This window comes from Schistocerca cancellata, chromosome 4 (assembly GCF_023864275.1).
Source record: "Schistocerca cancellata isolate TAMUIC-IGC-003103 chromosome 4, iqSchCanc2.1, whole genome shotgun sequence".
NCBI lineage: Eukaryota > Metazoa > Arthropoda > Insecta > Orthoptera > Acrididae > Schistocerca > Schistocerca cancellata.
In genome coordinates this window covers 706,108,930-706,130,334 of record NC_064629.1, presented here as the reverse complement: position 1 = coordinate 706,130,334, position 21,405 = coordinate 706,108,930, and the positions used below count along the sequence as shown (strand labels likewise).

Sequence of the window (21,405 nt, the reverse complement as noted above, 5' to 3'; positions counted from 1 at the left end):
AACACCGACAAGTGTTACCCCAACTGTTCGATCCGGCGAGGTGACCAGGCAATACAGTTAGTCATCAGTGTACTGTTATCACGGCAGTCCCATTCACGTTAGCTGACTGGAATTTGACTGTAACAAAATTCGATTGAAGTGCCCCAATTTCATAATACACCAGCGTCATTAAGCAACTAAACTTCCGTATCATTCGAGTCATTGTATTTGTTTCAAGAAGAAATGCAGTAAACCCTAAACCAATAAAAGGAAACTAAGCACACAGATAGCAACACAGAAAGAAAACGACGATTTTAGAGACACAACATCCTTCACATTTTTGTGCCGCAGTGTGGAGTACATTGCTTATTAATTACGTGCTATTTTGTATAGAAACAACAGTTACGACATCGAGAGAACTGCTGCTCACGATGCCTTCCAAAGGTTCTCACAAAGAAGAAGTTTCTGACAGAAAGGTAAATGTAATGGTTGCTCCTCACAGTTTGATGTACGGCATATGGAGGTCTAGTCTAGAAGGCAGCGCTCCTCCAAACTGCTACTTACTTCTTCCTACAGCAAAACAGAGAAACATATATATTAATCGCCACAGCAGCTCTTATATCAGTTGAAATAAATATTTTATAAAAATCAAACATATTTTACACATATACAGGCATTACTACCTATTATTCATTTTACGATTAATGATCTGAATAACTTTCCTCAAATTTTTCTTCTAAATTTTCTAGTATTTTATTAGAACAATACTTAATACATTTTCCTAAAACGCACCAATACGAGATTTATTTATTTCAGCCCTTTGATTAACTTTCTTTTTGTGAAATGAATCATGTAACATTGATACGTGTGTAGGCTTGGTGTAAATAAATCTGTAAAGTTGTCATATTCCTTTAGCATTCAAGCACAATACTGGAAACACGATGTCTAACGAATTGCGCTGAAGAGACAGTCAGATTGCTCCAAAGCTAAAGTGATATGCAACATCGGTTATTGTTTGTGTAACTTATAAGAAAAATACATACACTGAAACATTTTCTGGGCGTAGGTGTACAGACAGTATACTATATGAATGAGTTCACATCTTACTAGTAAAACAATAACTTTCAGGAATACGTATCCACATACTGGTGCAAAGTGTAAAGTGTTATTATTTGCCTACGCTGTCCATCATTGTTTATGCTGTATTGCGAATTTTATTAGTGAAGCATATCACAGTAGTCGTCAGGGAACACTATTTTTATTATTATTCATGAGTGGCTCACTTGATAGGTGCCCATATTCATGGCAAATTCAGACACCTGGTAAAATGACAAACTATTGGAAGATATTCTCTATACTTCGTCGATGTTAACTTTTGAGATTGACTTTTATGTCTTAAACATCATTCTACAAAAGACTTTAGACAGAATATAGCTCAGTATTTAAGTGTAACTTCTTCATTTTTTTCCATTTAGAATGAAATAATCCGCAGTGCCTGCAAAATACTTTTATTTAAAGCCGCGTCCGGTTTCCCGTCAATTGAAGACACACCCTCAGGTGATAGAGATTCTAATTAACAACTCGCAGCGGAAACGTAACTGCCTTGGAGCCACTCCCACCACTCACGTCTAGTTATAAACACAAACACGCACGCACACACACACACATACACACACACACACACACACACACACACACACACACACACACACACATAACGCGCTAAAGGTGGTATGCCATAGTTAAGCGCTAAAAACGTTACGCCATAGTTAAAATGCAGGGGATAGCAGAGAACCGTGCCACGAACAGGAAGGTGGTTAAATAATATACTCATTATTGTTCTCCCGTTTGGCCTTTTAAGAAAGGTTTTTCCGAAATCATTTTTCATATTGATGTGGTATTGTTTCTAGCTGAGAGAAGCACCTTCCCTATCTAACAGAGAACGGTACTCATTGGTCGAATCTTGCACTTAGGAATGACTTCCTTTGCTCTCCGTTCTGCCAAAAACACACCTAGCGCAGCCCTAGTTACAAAAGTCACACAAATACCAAGGTTACTAAAACCATCTTGAAGTCACATTCTGTTAGCTGAGTTTATTACGACTTGTTTAGAGGCTTTAAGCTTTTTATACCATCTTCTTAGCAGATAACATTAACATTACATTTGCAGACAGTCAGCCTACTGGAAGGAGTGTGTCTTTACCTACAGAATAACCTTTCTAATGTGCAGTACGTTCAGTCTGTAACTTTGGACTCGTATTACGCCGTGATTCGAGAAACAGATATAAAGATCTCGGATGGGCATCTATAAAATCGACCGTTTCTTGTTCTAGATTCTTAAAATCTCTAATGTATGGAAAGGAATTGAATTACGCGTCGAAAAGGCAATCGTAAAACTGGGCGTCATTCACAGTGACGAGTAAACGGTAATCTTCGAGCAGGCGCACCAGTTCATCTTGAAAGCTGAGCTAAAGTTGCTTGGCGTACTGAATCGTCAGTCAAGCTTAAAGGAAACGCTGCACCTCTCCGCTGTTAACTTGCCTCTGCCGGCCTTCCCCGCGACATCTTTATTGGATCACAAATAAAGTTCTGAATTCTGTGGAGGACGCGCTCCGTTAGCTAGAGATATACTTCACCAGATTTTCGTGGTGGGCCCGTGAAAAAAGTCGTTAGGCTGGACTTGTCTGCTTACTTTGCCTTCTGACTGCACCATAACAGAGACTGTTGTCTTGAATTCATTTACAACTTTCTTCCGAATAATCTACGTTTCACTCTGCTAGCGAAATATAACAAGACCAGGCTATACCAAAAGTCTTTTGACTTCGTATGTTAATAGGTAATTGGCAAGCAATGAGAGCGTCCTCTAACTCCAACAGGCAACTTTGTACTACCAGGCGAACGTTTAACCACCTAATGCGAATTTGCCCTATAGCTATAAAACAGACATATACGCTCTTCCATTGTAGCAGAGTCGTGAATTTTCCTTTCATCCATACAGTATATGTAGCTTGTGCGCTTTCACTTCGTAATATTTAAAACATCTTCATTACGAGGTGGATTTTGAACAGCAATAAATTGAATCTCCTGAACTACAGGGCAGGAACGTAAAGCAAATACCACTAGATGGCTGAGAAAACATTTCCCTCGTGTGTTCCAGTAAGCACCTGCGTTGTTCCTAGAGTGTAAATCCTCGGAATTCAATGTGACGTATAATAACTGACGATATAGGTAGTAAAAATCCGAAAATTTGACCTCCGCAGACCTCAAAACTCGTCGGAACTTACTTTGTGTTATTAACCATCAAATGCCTTGTTTTTACTGAGTAAGGTTGCTCAGTGGCTGCAACATCTGGCCACAATCCGCATTTAGGTTTTCACTGTTTCCCTAAACCACTTAAGATGCCTTCAAATATGCCGTGGCCTATTCCTATATCAACCCCTGTTCAATTGAGCTGATGTTCCAAACGCAATTCCCTCGAGGCGACGTTAAACACGGCCCACGCTTCATTTTGTATTTCATCATCCGTACGCACGCAACTCAGGTAAACAAGTAATGTTTGTAAAATTCATAACGAGCTCCGATTCTTTTATAATTGTTATCATCGTTGAAAAATCTGTGAAAAAATTAAGAATTTCTTTGCTCCACTGTAAAATCTTTGTTCTATTACATTGGTCAAAAGTGATTTTGTTGCCAGTTAAATGACACTGAATCTAGGGTAACTTTATGGTCCTGAATTCTAATAAGTCACTCGTTTTGCTAGATTGGCTCTGTTTATTGTGGTAGCGTATATGTTGATAAACAAAGAAACAAAAATTCAAAATATTAATTGAGACACATTGGGTATACAGTCAAAAGAAAATGAGAAAATCATATGAAAAGGATCACAAAAATGCAGTTTCATTGTTGATTTAGCACGTAATAGAAGAAGAAAGGAAAAAAGGGCCAGACTTTTAAAAACATTACAATTAGCAAATCGAAAAACTCCGCATGTGTGATTTTCTCTTTTGTTGATCATCAGGACAGTGACGCTGAAGATTCCAGCAGTAGTCTGCCTTCATGTGTTTGTCCCATCTACTATCGTTCTTCCATCACCTGAAAATCTTGATGGAATCTTTCACCTTGTTCCTCGCTGTAGTTACCAAGATTGTCCGTAAATCTATCAAGATGGCTGTGGAGGTAGTGAATCGTAATGCTCATATTAGCCCCCAAGCTTTTGAAGTTTCTGAACGCGTTTTGCACCAGTTCTTTACAATTATGTGCCTTGTGGTTACCCAAGAAATTCTTGACAACAGAGACAAAACTGATCAAGGCAGATGCTTCAATGCAATTCATAACTTCAATGAATTCCAAATCATGTATAAGCGGGGACCATCAAATATACGAGCTTTTAATTTTTCATTACTGAGTCCAGGGAATGATTTGCATATATATTTGAAACAGTCACTATTTTTGTCCAATGCTTTCACAAATTGCTTCATTAAACCAAGCTCGATATGAAGTGGTGGAAGAATGATTTTGTCCCTGTCAATCAATGTTTCTTTTAGGATATTAGCTGCTCCTGCAGTAAAGTTATCTCTTGATGGCCATGAAACTTTTTCCCAGTGATCATGCTTTGCGCTGCTGTCCCACATGCAAATAAAGAAAGGGAATTTTGTGTATCCACTTTGCTGTCCAAGCAAAAAGTTAACCATTTTTAAATCAACACAGATAGGTAATTGGTGTTGACTATAACGAAGTTTCTGGAGAATCATCTGGTTATTTTCGTATTCCTCATGAAGTTTCGTCGAGTGAGCAATTGGAATGGATGCATAGCAGTTACCATTATGCAGCAACACGTGTTTTAGGCTTCTGGTTGAGTAATCGGTAAAAAGCCTCCAGTCTTGAGGTTGATATTTTTGTAGTCCCACTTTTAGTAGTAAACCAGGGTGTCACTGTAGTAGACAAGTGCGTCATCTCGACTGAAGTATGGAAGTAGATCTTCTTCTCTTGTCCGGTAAGCTGTGGCTTTAGTTCCTGGTTGTAGACAATTCTTCTCATTTAGTCTAGGTGCCAAGAGTTCAGAAGACTGTTTAGAAGGACCGAGGTATCTTATCAAATCGTTAAGTTCTTCCTGAGTGAAGAGCTGATGTCTTGTGGAACTTTCTTTGTATTCAGATTCACTACTACTAGTGTTGAAGTCCTGCAGATCATCACCATCTGAAGGGAGTGGTTTTGGCAGAATAGTGAACACTGGTACAGAAATGTCATCGTTATGTGGCACAGGTCGACCTTTTACATTGACAATGCAAAAATAACAATCATTATGATGGTTTTTGGCATTCGTAACACCATTGGTACTCCAAAGTTTTAGCCCCTTCGTTAGTCCACAGTCGTAAAGACTCGACACAGCTTTTGCAAACTTTATGAGGGGTCCAATGTTTATCTTGGTCTCCCAGTTTAATCCCAAAATACGCAAGCTAGGCCTGATTCACAAAGTCAGTGAAGTTCCGTTGTTCTTGCAGAGTATATTCTCCGCAAATACAGCAGAACACATCAGGAGAGTTGAAACAAACTCTACGTGAAGAACTCATGTTTATCTACGAAAAGCATAAAATAAAATGAAAATTATATTTGCAAAAATATATTATTATAAATATGATAAGGTGGAACTAATAAGATAATATATATTACAATGTAATATATGGCTTGCATTTAACTAACTATAATGTAATAACTAATCGTGATATACCATTTTCTAGATACAATGAACGAGAAATTGTTCACTAACAAAAACTTTTAACAGCTATTACACAAATCGCGTCCTCTCACACGCTCATTCCTCCCTCGACTGCCGCTCTGAGCACAAACAAGTGGGTGCGGGACCCTGACCTTCAATGCAGCTGTGTGACTCTCCTTGAAATTGTGAGACACAAGAGTGTGTCTCAAATTACTACCACGTCCCATAATCTCACCTCCTACTCTATAACATGTAACATATGAGATATTACATTTGTACATACGCAGTCACAAAATATAAAATCAATAGGCATACAGAATTATGGAATTCACAACAGGTTTATTGATAATTTAACGATTAAACGCTACACGTCGGAGATAGCCTCTATCTAAGAAACTAGAGCCAATTGGGAAAATCGATTTTCAGATTCATATCAGCATACCAAATATACTCAGTATACGTTCAAATATCCCTGGCAACAAGAAAAAAGTTTTGTAGAGCTGTGTTATTGCTCTCATTCGTAAATATTATCGTATGGATTTCATGAAAAATTATTTCGCACTCGGAAGACTAAATGTTTGTCGTTTATAAATCTCTAAACGCAAGTTCTTGCATTTTACTACTTGCGGGAAGCGTAAAACATGATAGAAATTGGCATGACGTCAAATCACTCATTTCTTATATTGAGCTGAGCGTGAATAAGTGCTAAATCTGTCAAGTCTATGCGCGATCGTCTCCGGCTACTGCTTCATCCTGTTTTAAACGCATCACTGGAAGGAGGTACTGTAGTTGCATGTGGTCTCGGTCTCCAGTGTCACCATTCAGAATCGAATTCCTCCAAGTAATTCATTCTCTGGCAGTCCGCCGATTCCTCAACCGCTGTGATAGACATTCGAAAGCAGGATAAGTAAAATACTTTACAGCGATGCCGGTATAGAAGTCTGAGAACGACTGATCAAATGTAAATAAAGAGTAGTGCAACTAAATAGGTCAACGAACGACAGGTGCAACGTGCGAAGCTAATGTACTGGGTGATCAAAAAGTCGGTATAAATTTGAAAACTGAATAAATCACGGAATAATGTAGATAGAGAGGTACAAATTGACACACATGCTTGGAATGACATGGGGTTTTATTAGAACCAAAAAAATACAAATGTTCACAAAATTTCCGACAGATGGCGCATCTTCTGATCAGAATAGTAATAATTAGCATAACAAAGTAAGACAAAGCAAAGATGATGTTCTTTACAGGAAATGCTCAATATGTCCACCATCATTCCTCAACAATAGCTGTAGTCGAGGAATAATGTTGTGAACAGCACTGTAAAGCATGTCCGGAGCTATGGTGAGGCATTGGCGTCGGATGTTGTCTTTCAGCCTCCCTAGAGATGTCGGTCGATCACGATACACTTGCCACTTCAGGTAACCCCAAAGCCAATAATCGCACGGACTGAGGTGTGTGGACCCGGGAGGCCAAGCATGACGAAAGTGGCGGCTGAGCACACGATCACCACCAAACGACGCGCGCCAGAGATCTTCCACGCGTCTAGAAATTTTTTTTTTTTTTTGTTCTAGTAAAACGCCATGTCATTCCAAGCATATGTGTCAATTTTACCTCCCTATCTACATTATTCCGTTGTTTATTAAGTTTTCAATTTTATACTGACTTTTTGATCACCTGGTATCTGAATTAATTAGAATCGCTCGAGGAGACAGAAATCACTTTCAGCGAATGTCGACATGTTTCCTCGAATGTTGCCATAGCCGATTACTAGCCACTATGTAGACAAACTGGCGTAGTAGCAAGTACAATGACTGTATGTAAAAGGCCGTTAAGTGTTAACCGACGCGATTTTGAAACTTCCTGGAAGATTAAAACTGTCTGCCGGACGGGGACTTGACTCCAGAAAGTTTCAAATTAGCGCACGCTCCGATACAGAGTGAGAATTCATTCTGGAACCATGATTTTAAGTGAAATATTCAGGAAGGTTAACAATACCCGTAAACTGTCACTCGATCCCGGACACATACAACTCTCCCTTCGGTGTAAGTACGGAAAGCATACAGGCGTGCATGACAGGTACTTAATCTCTCAGGAAGTTCCATCAAAAAGTACACTTCGCCAAGAAGTGAAAAATTCGTTTTGAATTCTCACTGAATAGCCTTGGAAAGGAACAATGATAACGATTTTACTTCCCGTCGACGGCAAATTAATTGGAGACAGAGCGCAAGTTCGTATTTTGAAACGATGGTGAAGAAAATTTTTTGTGCTCTTTCTTAGAAACCTTTCCGGCATTCTCATTGAATGATTTAGGGTAATCACGGAAAAGCTAAATCCGGGCGACGGGGAGGAGATCGGAACTCCCTTGTTCGCGATTACGATTCCAGTGTCTTTTCACTGCGCCACATCGCATCGGTGGCTACCAGGTGTACCGGTATGAAATGAGCATTTTTTTGTGAAAATGAAACACTAATTTTGAATTGAAAAGTAAAAACATTTTATTCAAAGTACTAACCATTGCTTTCTATACATTTTGACCACCTTTCTGGCAATTTGTTGACACCATGCCAATAGAAATGTTCGTCTTTTGAAGCAAACCAATCAGACACCCAATTTTCGACTTCTTCGTAGGAACCGAAGTGTTCCTCAGCCAATGCGTGTCCCATTGATGAAAACAAATGGTAGTCGGAAGGGGCCAAGTCTGGTGAATACGGTGGGTGGGGTAGCAGCTCCAAGTCAAGTGTTTTGATTGTATCCTGAACCAGTTTTGCTTTGTGTTCAGGTGCATTGTCGTGGAAAAAAATTACTTTGCCATGTCCTCTGGCCCATTCTGGTCTTTTTTCGACCAATGCATAACTCAAATTTATCATTTGTTGTCTGTAGCGATTAGTATTCACAGTTTCACCAGGTTTTAGAAGATCATGCTACACCACACCTTTCTGATCCCACCAAACACAGAGCATTGTCTTCTTGCCGAATCGATCTGGTTTTGCAGTCGATGTTGATGATTGTCCCGGATTAACCCATGATTTTTCCCGTTTAGGATTCTTAAAATAAATCCATTTTTCATCGCCAGTAACAATTCGATGCAAAATTGATGTTCTTTCATGTCTTTGAAGCAAAATTAGATAAATGGTTTTTCGGTTTTCCATCTGTCTTTCATTCAATTCATGTGGCACCCATTTTCCACACTTTTCGATCTTTCCCATAGCTTTCAAACTGTCAGAAATTGTTTGTTGTGCAACATTTAGCATTGCTGCCATTTGCTTCTGACTCAAAGTATAATGTTCATCCAATATTGCTTGCAATTCGGCGTCTTCGAACTTTTGTGGTGGTCTTCCACGTTCTTCATTTCTTACTTCAAAGGCGGCCGTGGTGGCCGAGCGGTTCTAGACGCTTCAGTCCGGAACAGCGCGACTGCTACGGTCGCAGGTTCGAATCCTGCCTCGGGCATGGACGTGTGTGATGTCCTTAGGTTAGTTAGGTTTAAGTAGTTCTAAGTTCTAGGGAACTGATGACCTTAGCTGTTAAGTCCCATAGTGCTCAGAGCCATTTCTTACATCACAAATATTATTTCTGAACCGTTGAAACCATATTTTGCATGTTGCTTCTGATAGGGCATAGTCACCATATGCCTCGACAAGCATTCGATGCGACTCTGCGGCACTTTTTTTCAAATGAAAACAAAAAATTAATTCTTTCCGCAAATCATCACTTTCTGGTTCAAAATGGTTCAAATGGCTCTGAGCACTATGGGACTTAACTTGTGAGGTCATTCGTCCCCTAGAACTTAGAAGTATTTAAAGCTAACTAACCTAAGGACATCACACACATCCATGCCCGAGGCAGGATTCGAACCTGCGACCGTAGCTGTCGCGCAGTTCCAGACTGTAGCGCCTAGAACCGCTCGGCCACCCCGGCCGGCTCACTTTCTGGTACAAAATTCGACGTTGTTAACACGATGAAAACAAATGATGTTGTTTGTTCCATGACTTGATGTATACTAAATATCTTTGACAGATGTCATACCAATCAAACAAAAAAAAAAAATTAAGGCTCGTTCACAACAAATGTTCCCTGTCGACACATTTGTATCTTAACGTTCATTTCATACCGGTACACCTGGTAACTTTTAGAGTTATACTGCACTGTGCCATTTTGCTATTGCAATCGAACTTAAGCCGAAGGGTTGCTGTATTATCTTACTTCGCAACTGAAGTCACGTCGAACCCGGATTATCTGCATGGCGAGACAGGAAGCTAAGGCATGCTGTCCTGAAGGGCAGGAATTGTGAAGCATAGCAGCGGCGGACATTGATAGGCAAACAAGTAGATGCGTGGGATCGGCGCGCGTGGCTGAGGCAGGTCCGGGCATTACCCGCATGCGAGCTGGAGGTGGGCGCAGCGCTCGCCTTGTGTGGTCCGGGTGTGGCTCGCCGCTAATAGAGACATCTGTGTGTGCGTTCTGGGAATACTGGACCCACTCACAAAAAAAACAACCAAACCCCCCAAACAGAATAAAAAACACACTCTGATTCATTCATTTCTCGACGACGGCGACCGGGTATTCGTTCGGCGGCCTTGCTCCCTCTCCTACGTCCCACAGCCTTCGGTCATGGATTCTCTCTTCATCTCATTTGGTACACATACCCGTATTGCTCCATGCAAAATCTTTTTTTTCCATTTATTTTCTACTTTTTTTTTTTAAATTTCCTTACGTGTGTGAGATCCTGTGGATCGAGACAGGGCAATAGCTAAGCTACATCTACACACATACGCCGCAAGCCACAGCACAATATATGACGTCGTATCAATATTATCGATATTTTTTTCCATTTAGTTCACGTACTGAACAAGGGAAAACTGACTTTCTACATGCTTCTGTGCACAGCGAAATCTCAGTTCTCTTATTCAACGCGAAATATACGGCAGTTTCAGCATAATGTTCCACATTCTTCTTAGAATTCTCTAAATTTACCCAAAGGGTTTCGAGAGAACTGTGTCGTATTTCTTCGAAGGATTCCCAATTAACTTCTCCGGGTATTATTGTTACACTTTGATATGGGCTCTACCGACTTGTAACGATCCTTGGAACCCACCACTGAATTCGTTCTACGTCTGTTGTCACGCCTGTTTGATAAGCGCTCCAAACACTGGAACAACACCCTTAAAAATCTAGACGCAATATGGTCTTACATGCGAATTTTTAACAGATGTATTGCCGATCGGAGTGGCCGAGCGGTTCTAGGCGCTACAGTCTGGAATCGCGCGACCGCTACGGTCGCAGGTTCGAATCCTGCCTCGGGAATGGATGTGTGTGATGTCCCTAGGTTAGTTAGGTTTAAGTAGTACTAAGTTCTAGGGGACTGATGACCACAGCAGTTAAGTCCCATAGTGCACAGAGCCATTTGAACCATTTAACAGATGCATTGCATTTTCCCAGAACCCATCCAATAAATCTAACACTTCCATTCGCCTTGCCTAATACCGATTTTACGTAATCGTCCCAATTGATATCGTTTCATAGTATTATCCCTCAATACTTAAACGACGTGGTGTGCTCAAGACGTTCACGTCTAATCTTACAATTTAATACTATACGGTTCTTTTTTTTGTTATAGGCATTATAACACGTTTAGCCACATTTAAAGGTAACTTCCATGTATTGTACCAAGTGGTAATTTTGTAACTGATAAATCGTCTACGTATATTGATAACATGGGAGCTCCTATTACGTTTCCTTTGGGCACATCCGATGTTGTTTCCGTTTCTGTGGAGCATTCGCCGTCCAGTATAACGCATTGTATTCTATTAGTCAAATATTTCACTGGTCAGTCGCATATTTGCGAAGAGAGTCCCTTTGATCTTATCTTGATTAGCAGTAGACGTTGTGGTACAACAGACTCCCTACGATCTTATCTTGATCAGCAGTCAATGTTTTGGTACAGCTTAGAATGTGGTCAGCAAATCAAGGAAGACGGTATCAGCTCGTTCACCTGCAACTGTTTTTTGTTTTTTTTTTTTGCAACATTTAGTGTATGAATAAAACAAGATCGAACTTGAGCTGCATTGGCCTTCCTGAAGGACTATTCCAGTATTCGACTGAAGTGTTTTAAAGAAATCAGATGAGTGCTGAGGGAGATAGTAAAATTTACTCCAATAAATATAACTGTAAACTGATTTTTTAATTATTTATTATATATAAATAATCCCGTAAAAACTCACGTTATACAAAAACCCAAGAATACTTAGTACTTTCACCTCTGCTCATCTATTTTTTAAAGAAAAAAACAAGCCGATCATTATAACATGCGGACGGAGGTAATAGGCACTAATGATATATCACTTTAAATTTTACTCTCCAGTGTTTTCTATAAATGTCAATCAGCGCGGTCAGACACCATTCTCAATTTACTGTTGTCTTACACACTGACCACTTAAAATACACAAATAATAATAACCAGTTATGTTTACTGATCTTTTCACTACTCCTTTCAGTGGATTATATCATCATCATCAAGTATTTTTATTTAAATTAACAAGACATAGAAAATTCGTACATACGATTTCTCTAGGCAGCCTGGGGCATTATCTTTCAGCGTTCACAGTCTGCTTTTCCAAATCTCATTTACACAATACGCACTTTCAATAAATCAGTTTATATTATATGTGTAGAAATCGCCTAATGTCTTGATAATTCAAATTAGTCCACCTGAAGATGAAAATATAATCCTCCGAAACGTGTTCTGGAAAGATCAAGATAAGTGGCCGGTTATGATTTTTTTTTTATGTATTTCAATCGACATTCATAACAATCTCGGTTAGGCCTAAAAGAAATCGGTCGCATCAAAAAAAAATCTCACGCTTAGACTTTTACTAACCCCACATTAAATTTCTGAAATGGCATGGTATACTGCCACTGTTTTTCTAATGGTATCCATGTCGACGATACGTTAAACTCTGATTTTCCTCCCTCTGATCATTACTCTCGGAGATAGCACCTGTGAGTTCCTTCAATGGGAAAACTGAAAATAACTGCAATTCTTATGCGATAGATGAGATGTGACGGCATTCATTTCATAATAAACGTTTATTACGAAACCATTCTGTATTAAATTCTAGACGTCTGCTGGGTCATATTTACGATACAATTTTACCGGTAAAATGTGAGAAAATGTGTGCGACTGCAAAAAACAATCCAGTCAGGTGACTGAACGAACCGCCACCTCGTACACTTGTTTTCGTTAACCTTACGGGTGCTCCAAAATGTTGTAAACATGAGTTATGTAGCGCTAAGTTTCTGAACTGCTATTACGGAGACTAAGACCTTTTTCTCCATACAGACTACACGAAGAAGGGAGAAGGTAGCTATACAATTTATGTGCTCACGATCAGGTACAGTTACTATGAGAACAGCTCTTCAGACGGCCTCTCAGAAAAAAAAATATTTTGTATTAGTTATGAAGGGCAATTATACTACAAATTATTTATTTTCATTAAACGCTTAAAATGTTATCTGTTTTTGGTAATTACTACCCGAGAATAATACCTCTGCCTCCACTCTACAATTTTTCAAATCAAACCGAAATTTTTTAGCATTTGAAGCTGTACAGTAGAAATAAAAAATATATCACATTTCCCTATCCCTACATGAAATCAGTTCATAAAATATTGCATGACAGACCACACAACAAAGAACGTTTACTTCCCCTTCGTGCGATTCTTGAAATTAATAGGTTTGAAATTAGCGTAATTGATCGAACGAATTTTGTATAGGCTGTACATTTGGTTATAGCCGTTTATAAAGACGTGGTGATTTACACTTCACAATTCAGTCTAAGATTATCGAATTTTTGCCTTCTTGTTTCTAATACAGTGGACTACGATATCTCAGTGCATCCTAGATTCGTTATATGAGATATAAATGCAATTATTCCGTTTCATGGAGGTACTAGAATATGAAGACGCCATCTCTCAACCTTACAGTCCATTAAATTTGTCGCCTGTGAAGAAGTTCAAATGGCTCTGAGCACTATGGGACTTAACTGCTGAGGTCATCAGTCCCCTAGAAATTAGAACTACTTAAACCTAACTAACCTAAGGACATCACACACATCCATGCCCGAGGCAAGATTCGAACCTGCGACCGTAGCGGTCGCGCGGTTCCAGACTGTAGCTTCTAGAACCGCTCGGCCACCCGGCCGGCTATGAAGAAGTGAGCCGATGTCTTCTCTGATATTGGCCACCGCAAATACACTTGATGTTCGAGGGCTATTTCAGCAAAAGTAAGTATGACATATTCCCAGGGACAAAGGCTGGAAATGATGTGATGGAGATCCTCCATCTACCGACTACGTAACTTTCCATCTTTCTACCAGTTGAGGACCAACTCTGTAATCAATACGTTCCTAAACTATGGTGTTACAACAATCATTACCTGTTAAGTTGTATACAAAGTGGTCAGAAACAGTCTGAAAAGCTTGCAAGTGTGTTGCAGGGAAGTTTGTGCCGAGAAAAATTATCGTTAAGAAAAAAATTGATACGTTGCACTGTTTCGGAGTTAATTAGCACTGAAGTTAGCCAACAGGCCGTTTCGAACCTAAATTCAAGCGGCTCGTCAGAGACGCAGTCACCAAACGTGTTTTTCCTTCGGTTTCCTGAAATTGAACAAGGGAGCGGTACAAAAGTTGGACATGGAACGGTAGTAAGGTTCGAACCCGAGCCAAAGGCTGAGCAGTCTCGTACGTAGTTTGAATTTGCGATAGCAACCGCCTGATTGACTAACTTGAATGATAATTAACTCGGAAATGGCACAACGCATCAGTTTTTTTCTTAACAATTACTTTTTGTCTTAAAGATTATTTCACAGCACAGCCTACTCTGCAACACACTTACAAGCTTTTCAGACTGTTTCTCACCACCCTGTATATTAAAACTGATGACTATTTCACAACTGTTCCGTGTGCATGAAAGATTCTATGTAGAGAATAAATGTTGCCACGATTAGGGCACAGGCGAGACGTATCCGTAATTATTAGCGTCTTGGGCTCAAATTGCTCTGAGCACTATGGGACTTAACTGCTGTGGTCATCAGTCCCCTAGAACTTAGAACTACCTAAACCTAACTAACCCAAGGGCATCACAAACACCCATGCCCGAGGCAGGATTCGAACCTGCGACCAATTAGCGTCTTAAAACCAGATTTCACTACATGAATCTATGTGAGTGTAATTAACAACGTGATGATTTGGGTGCAGTCCAGTTACGAGGAGGATTTACTAAACAAAAAAGCGGCAGCGAGCTGCACATGATTTCATTTCTGAATTGAAAGGAGATCTGTAGCCTTCCAAAGAAATTATTTAGATTATGTGCAGCAGTAGACGCGAGTAAATTAATTTTTTAACCGCTGGTTTTTTAGAATAACAATTGATTTGGATACGATTTCGCTACTATGATTTGGTTTCGTGTATAGGACTCAAATTTGACACCGTAGACTTAGATATTCCTCAAATCAACTGAGAGTTTCACCTCAAAAACGCATTGCTTCATTCTTGCTCTCAAGGCAAAACATTCGTTTAACTTACTAGTAGGCAAATACTAAAATTAACAAAAATACACACGTACGTGGTGTACATGAAAGTGAAGGGAGAGCGATAGAAAGAAAAGAAGAGAGAAAAAGAAAAAAAAAGCCACTTGCATTTAGTGTCACTTAACGAAGGTACATGAAGATGATTATCAAACAGGCCTTATCTAGTAATTAGAGTAAATATTGCGAGTTGTTAATGTCAAGGTACCTGCTTAAATGATTAAGTACACTACATACATATCGCATTAAAAGACATCTCCCAACTCGGAATTTTTCATGATCGGTGCAATATTTAACTACCCGTGATCCCAATGGTATGACTGTATTCCCTTGGTTAATCAGCTTATCCAGCCATCTATCGGGCGACTTACAGTTTACAGTTACAGTATAATTCCAAACATTGTGTGACAACCCATCTTCCAAACAAAGGCATGAATCACTGTCAGTGGTTAAGTACCAGATCAGCAATAGTGCCCCAAACCTATGGCTTACTATTGTGAGACTTAATTAACATCACTACCAGTACACAGCCTATAGAAGATGTATTGTATTCTTCTGTAGCACATTTCCGTTGTTTTAAACTGCAAAATGTCTGTACCATTTATACCGTCAATTCGAATGAACATCTCGAGTAGCGTTAAATTCGTTTCAAAGTGAGTGTTCTATTCTCCCAATGGGTTAACAGCCAACTGTCTAGAAGACAGCCTTTATGTTCCTCTAGACAGTCTCACACATTTGTATAATCATGAACCGTGATGGATCTTCATTGCCGTATCAAATACACAGTACTCAGTACACAGCATACTGTATAGATTAATGTAATGCTGAGATCGAGAAGAGTGCCCACTCATAAAAACCTGTAACAGGACATGTGACGAAATGCATAAGATGCAGCAATCAACAAAAGAAACCGTGAGTATCTTTAAAGAAGGAAGATATCTCAAATGCAAATGACTTTGGCTCGTAAACTTCAGTACCTATGCGGGCGTCACACACACACACACGCACACACAGATACATACACACTTTTGTCGGTGAGGACTCGATAGCCGTAGGAAGCATCGGAGATGTCGACATCTAACGGGCGGTTCACTATCATTTTTTTTCCGCCGGCATTTATAAAATCGAATGACTTGACTGAGTGTCTGAGGCAGCGGGTTCACATTCCGGAAGAGCGTGGACCATGTCACCATCTGGCCATCTTGATTTAGGTTTACGCGAGGATTCCTTGAGTTGCTTAAGCTTCCAAAATATCAGAGTCAAGTTTCTAACTCGCCCTTGTCTATTTGAGCAGCTGCTCAATCTCTGGTGACGTTGCTGTAAACCAAACCTTCATTTTTTGTTGTTTTTTCACTTATGTAAGGACATTGTACAGAGTTCTGACATTTTAGGCAGAGAAATAGTGCTCAGCTTAGTAATTAAGAGGTGCATGCCGCTATATCTCATATGTGCCGTCCACATAGTGGCAATCGAAAAACGTTACAGGGAAACGATTCGGAAAGTATAATTTTGATTCAAGTGAAATTACATTTGCGACCTTAGCCACCATATTCAGCAAATACACGTTTTTACTCTCACGTTAATCTTCCCAATTGTTCCCAAAGTTCCACTGGTGGTGAAATTTTAATCACATAAAAAATGAATCGAAAATATAGCAGACACTTTCTCCGTATCCTTCTCGACATTATTGAACGTGAAAATCTAAAATGAGCTGCTGCTCTTAATAAAATGCCTGTCTAACATTTACCTTTAAAACAAACAAATAACTCCATCCTAAAAAATAACTCAATAAATAAGAACAAAATGGAAACATTTGTTTAATGTTCTGCAATATGTTGTATTTGTTCATTAACCGGTTTTCGGCTCGTTAGGTGATAATGGTAACTTAAGAAATCGAACTGCACTTAGCGAACAATAGAAAGAAAGTTCCTTTCATCATATTTTTCTACCTACTGAAAGAGAATTCAATTAAATTTTTCGATCTTGTTCTTCGTTTTGTGCTTTTTTTTCCTTCTCATTACAACTGATTTTCATCCTGAAAACGTTATCTACATCTACATATATACTCCGCGAGCCACCTTACGGTGTGTGGCGGAGGGTACTTATTGTACCACTATCTGATCCCCCCTTCCCTGTTCCATTCACGAATTGTGCGTGGGAAGAACGACTGCTTGTAAGTCTCCGTATTTGCTCTAATTTCTCGGATCTTTTCGTTGTGATCATTACGCGAGATATATGTGGGCGGTAGTAATATGTTGCCCATCTCTTCCCGGAATGTGCTCTCTCGTAATTTCGATAATAAACCTCTCCGTATTGCGTAACGCCTTTCTTGAAGTGTCCGCCACTGGAGCTTGTTCAGCATCTCCGTAACGCTCTCGCGCTGACTAAATGTTCCCATGACGAATCGCGCTGCTTTTCGCTGGATCATGTCTATCTCTTCTATTAATCCAACCTGGTAAGGGTCCCATACTGATGAGCAATACTCAAGAATCGGACGAACAAGCGTTTTGTAAGCTACTTCTTTCGTCGATGAGTCACATTTTCTTAGAATTCTTCCTATGAATCTCAACCTGGCGCCTGCTTTTCCCACTATTTGTTTTATGTGATCATTCCACTTCAGATCGCTCCGGATAGTAACTCCTAAGTATTTTACGGTCGTTACCGCTTCCAATGATTTACCACCTATGGCATAATCGTACTGGAATGGATTTCTGCCCCTATGTATGCGCATTATATTACATTTATCTACGTTTAGGGAAAGCTGCCAGCTGTCGCACCATGCATTAATCCTCTGCAGGTCTTCCTGGAGTACGTACGAGTCTTCTGATGTTGCTACTTTCTTGTAGACAACCGTGTCATCTGCAAATAGCCTCACGGAGCTACCGATGTTGTCAACTAAGTCATTTATGTATATTGTAAACAATAAAGGTCCTATCACGCTTCCTTGCGGTACTCCCGAAATTACCTCTACATCTGCAGATTTTGAACCGTTAAGAATGACATGTTGTGTTCTTTCTTCTAGGAAATCCTGAATCCAATCACAAACCTGGTCCGATATTCCGTAAGCTCGTATTTTTTTCATTAAACGTAAGTGCGGAACCGTATCAAATGCCTTCCTGAAGTCCAGGAATACGGCATCAATCTGCTCGCCAGTGTCTACGGCACTGTGAATTTCTTGGGCAAATAGGGCGAGCTGAGTTTCACATGATCTCTGTTTGCGGAATCCATGTTGGTTATGATGAAGGAGATTTGTATTATCTAAGAACGTCATAATACGAGAACACAAAACATGTTCCATTATTCTACAACAGATTGACGTAAGCGAAATAGGCCTATAATTATTCGCATCTGATTTATGACCCTTCTTGAAAATGGGAACGACCTGCGCTTTCTTCCAGTCGCTAGGTACTTTACGTTCTTCCAGCGATCTACGATAAATTGCTGATAGAAAGGGGGCAAGTTCTTTAGCATAATCACTGTAGAATCTTAAGGGTATCTCGTCTGGTCCGGATGCTTTTCCGCTACTAAGTGATAGCAGTTGTTTTTCAATTCCGATATCGTTTATTTCAATATTTTCCATTTTGGCGTCCGTGCGACGGCTGAAGTCAGGGACCGTGTTACGATTTTCCGCAGTGAAACAGTTTCGGAACACTGAATTCAGTATTTCTGCCTTTCTTCGGTCGTCCTCTGTTTCGGTGCCATCGTGGTCAACGAGTGACTGAATAGGGGATTTAGATCCGCTTACCGATTTTACATATGACCAAAACTTTTTAGGGTTCTTGTTTAGATTGTTTGCCAATGTTTTATGTTCGAATTCGTTGAATGCTTCTCTCATTGCTCTCTTTACGCTCTTTTTCGCTTCGTTCAGCTTTTCCTTATCAGCTATGATTCGACTACTCTTAAACCTATGATGAAGCTTTCTTTGTTTCCGTAGTACCTTTCGTACATGATTGTTATACCACGGTGGATCTTTCCCCTGGCTTTGGACCTTAGTCGGTACGAACTTATCTAAGGCGTACTGGACGATGTTTCTGAATTTTTTCCATTTTTGTTCCACATCCTCTTCCTCAGAAATGAACGTTTGATGGTGGTCACTCAGATATTCTGCGATTTGTGCCCTATCACTCTTGTTAAGCAAATATATTTTCCTTCCTTTCTTGGCATTTCTTATTACACTTGTAGTCATTGATGCAACCACTGACTTATGATCACTGATACCCTCTTCTACATTCACGGAGTCGAAAAGTTCCGGTCTATTTGTTGCTATGAGGTCTAAAACGTTAGCTTCACGAGTTGGTTCTCTAACTATCTGCTCGAAGTAATTCTCGGACAAGGCAGTCAGGATAATGTCACAAGAGTCTCTGTCCCTGGCTCCAGTTCTGATTGTGTGACTATCCCATTCTATACCTGGTAGATTGAAGTCTCCCCCTATTACAATAGTATGATCACGAAACTTCTTCACGACGTTCTGCAGGTTCTCTCTGAGGCGCTCAACTACTACGGTTGCTGATGCAGGTGGTCTATAGAAGCATCCGACTATCATATCTGACCCACCTTTGATACTTAGCTTAACCCAGATTATTTCACATTCGCATTCGCTAATAACTTCACTGGATATTATTGAATTCTTTACTGCTATAAATACTCCTCCACCATTGGCGTTTATCCTATCCTTGCGGTATATATTCCATTCTGTGTCTAGGATTTCGTTACTGTTCACTTCCGGTTTTAACCAACTTTCCGTTCCTAATACTATATGCGCACTATTTCCTTCAATAAGAGATACTAATTCAGGAACCTTGCCCTGGATACTCCTGCAGTTTACCAATATTACGTTAACTTTTCCTGTTTTTGGTCTCTGAGGACGGACGTTCTTTATCAACGATGATAATGTCCTCTCTGGTAAGCCGTCAGGTATTTTATCGTTTCGCCCAAGGGGGGGGGGGGGGGGTCCCTCTAACCTAAAAAACCCCCGTGTGCACGCCACACGTACTCTGCTACCCTAGTAGCTGCTTCCGGTGTGTAGTGCACGCCTGACCTGTCTAGGGGGGCCCTACAGTTATCCACCCAATAACGGAGGTCGATGAATTTGCAACCATTATAGTCGCAGAGTCGTCTGAGCCTCTGGTTTAGACCCTCCACACGGCTCCAAACCAGAGGACCGCGATCGACTCTGGGCACTATGCTGCAGATATTAAGCTCAGCTTGCACTCCGCGTGCGATGCTGGTTGTCTTCACCAAATCAGCCAGCCGCCGGAAGGAACCAAGGATGGCCTCAGAACCCAAGCGGCAGGCGTCATTCGTTCCGACATGTGCTACTATCTGCAGCCGGTCACACCCAGTGCGTTCAATAGCTGCCGGAAGGGCCTCCTCCACATTACGGACGAGACCCCCCGGCAAGCACACCGAGTGCACACTGGCATTCTTCCCCGACCTACCCGCTATTTTCCTGAGGGGCTCCATAACCCGCCTAACGTTGGAGCTCCCTATAACTAATAGGCCCGCCCTCTGTGACTGTCGGGACCTTGCCGGAGAATCGGCCACTGGCCCAACAGGCGAGGCATCCTGTGGTGGCTCGGAAACGATGTCATCACCACTAGGAAGCACCCCGTACCTGTTGGAAAGGGGTAAGGCAGCTGCCACGCGGCCAGATCCCACCTTCGCCTTTCGGCCAGGCACGCGAGAGCCCACCACTGTCCGCCATTCACCCTGGAGTGATGGCTGACCGGTAAGATGCTCACTGCCGGAAGACGCAGCGACATCAGGGGTTCCATGTGATTCCAAGGCCACCGAAGTAGGCATAGGTCTCACCACAGTTGCCCCAACGCCACTACGAGCCGACGCCTGCGCCTCGAGCTCGATGAGCCTAACAGACAAAGCCTCCACCTGCCCCCGAAGAGTGGCCAATTCTCCTTGCGTCCGCTCACAACAACCACAGTCCCTACACATGACTATGTTTACCCTACCCTATACGGTGACAAATTCCCAAGATAATCTTCTGATGAGCTACTCTGATAATCAAGAAACACTCACTGAAATACGAGACGCGAAAACTACGCTAGGTTTTCCCAGAAAAACTATTTAAAAGCTAAGCGCAGTGCCGGCCGCGGTGGTCTAGCGGTT

The 21,405-nt window shown here is 40.8% G+C and overlaps 1 protein-coding gene across 1 annotated transcript in view; it reads right to left on the bottom strand.

Annotated features, from left to right (window-relative positions):
• LOC126184392 (homeobox protein engrailed-1-B-like) overlaps window positions 1-21,405 on the bottom strand; it is a 378,341-nt gene that overhangs the window by 109,906 nt on the left and 247,030 nt on the right. The gene's annotated exons all lie outside the window — the stretch shown is intronic.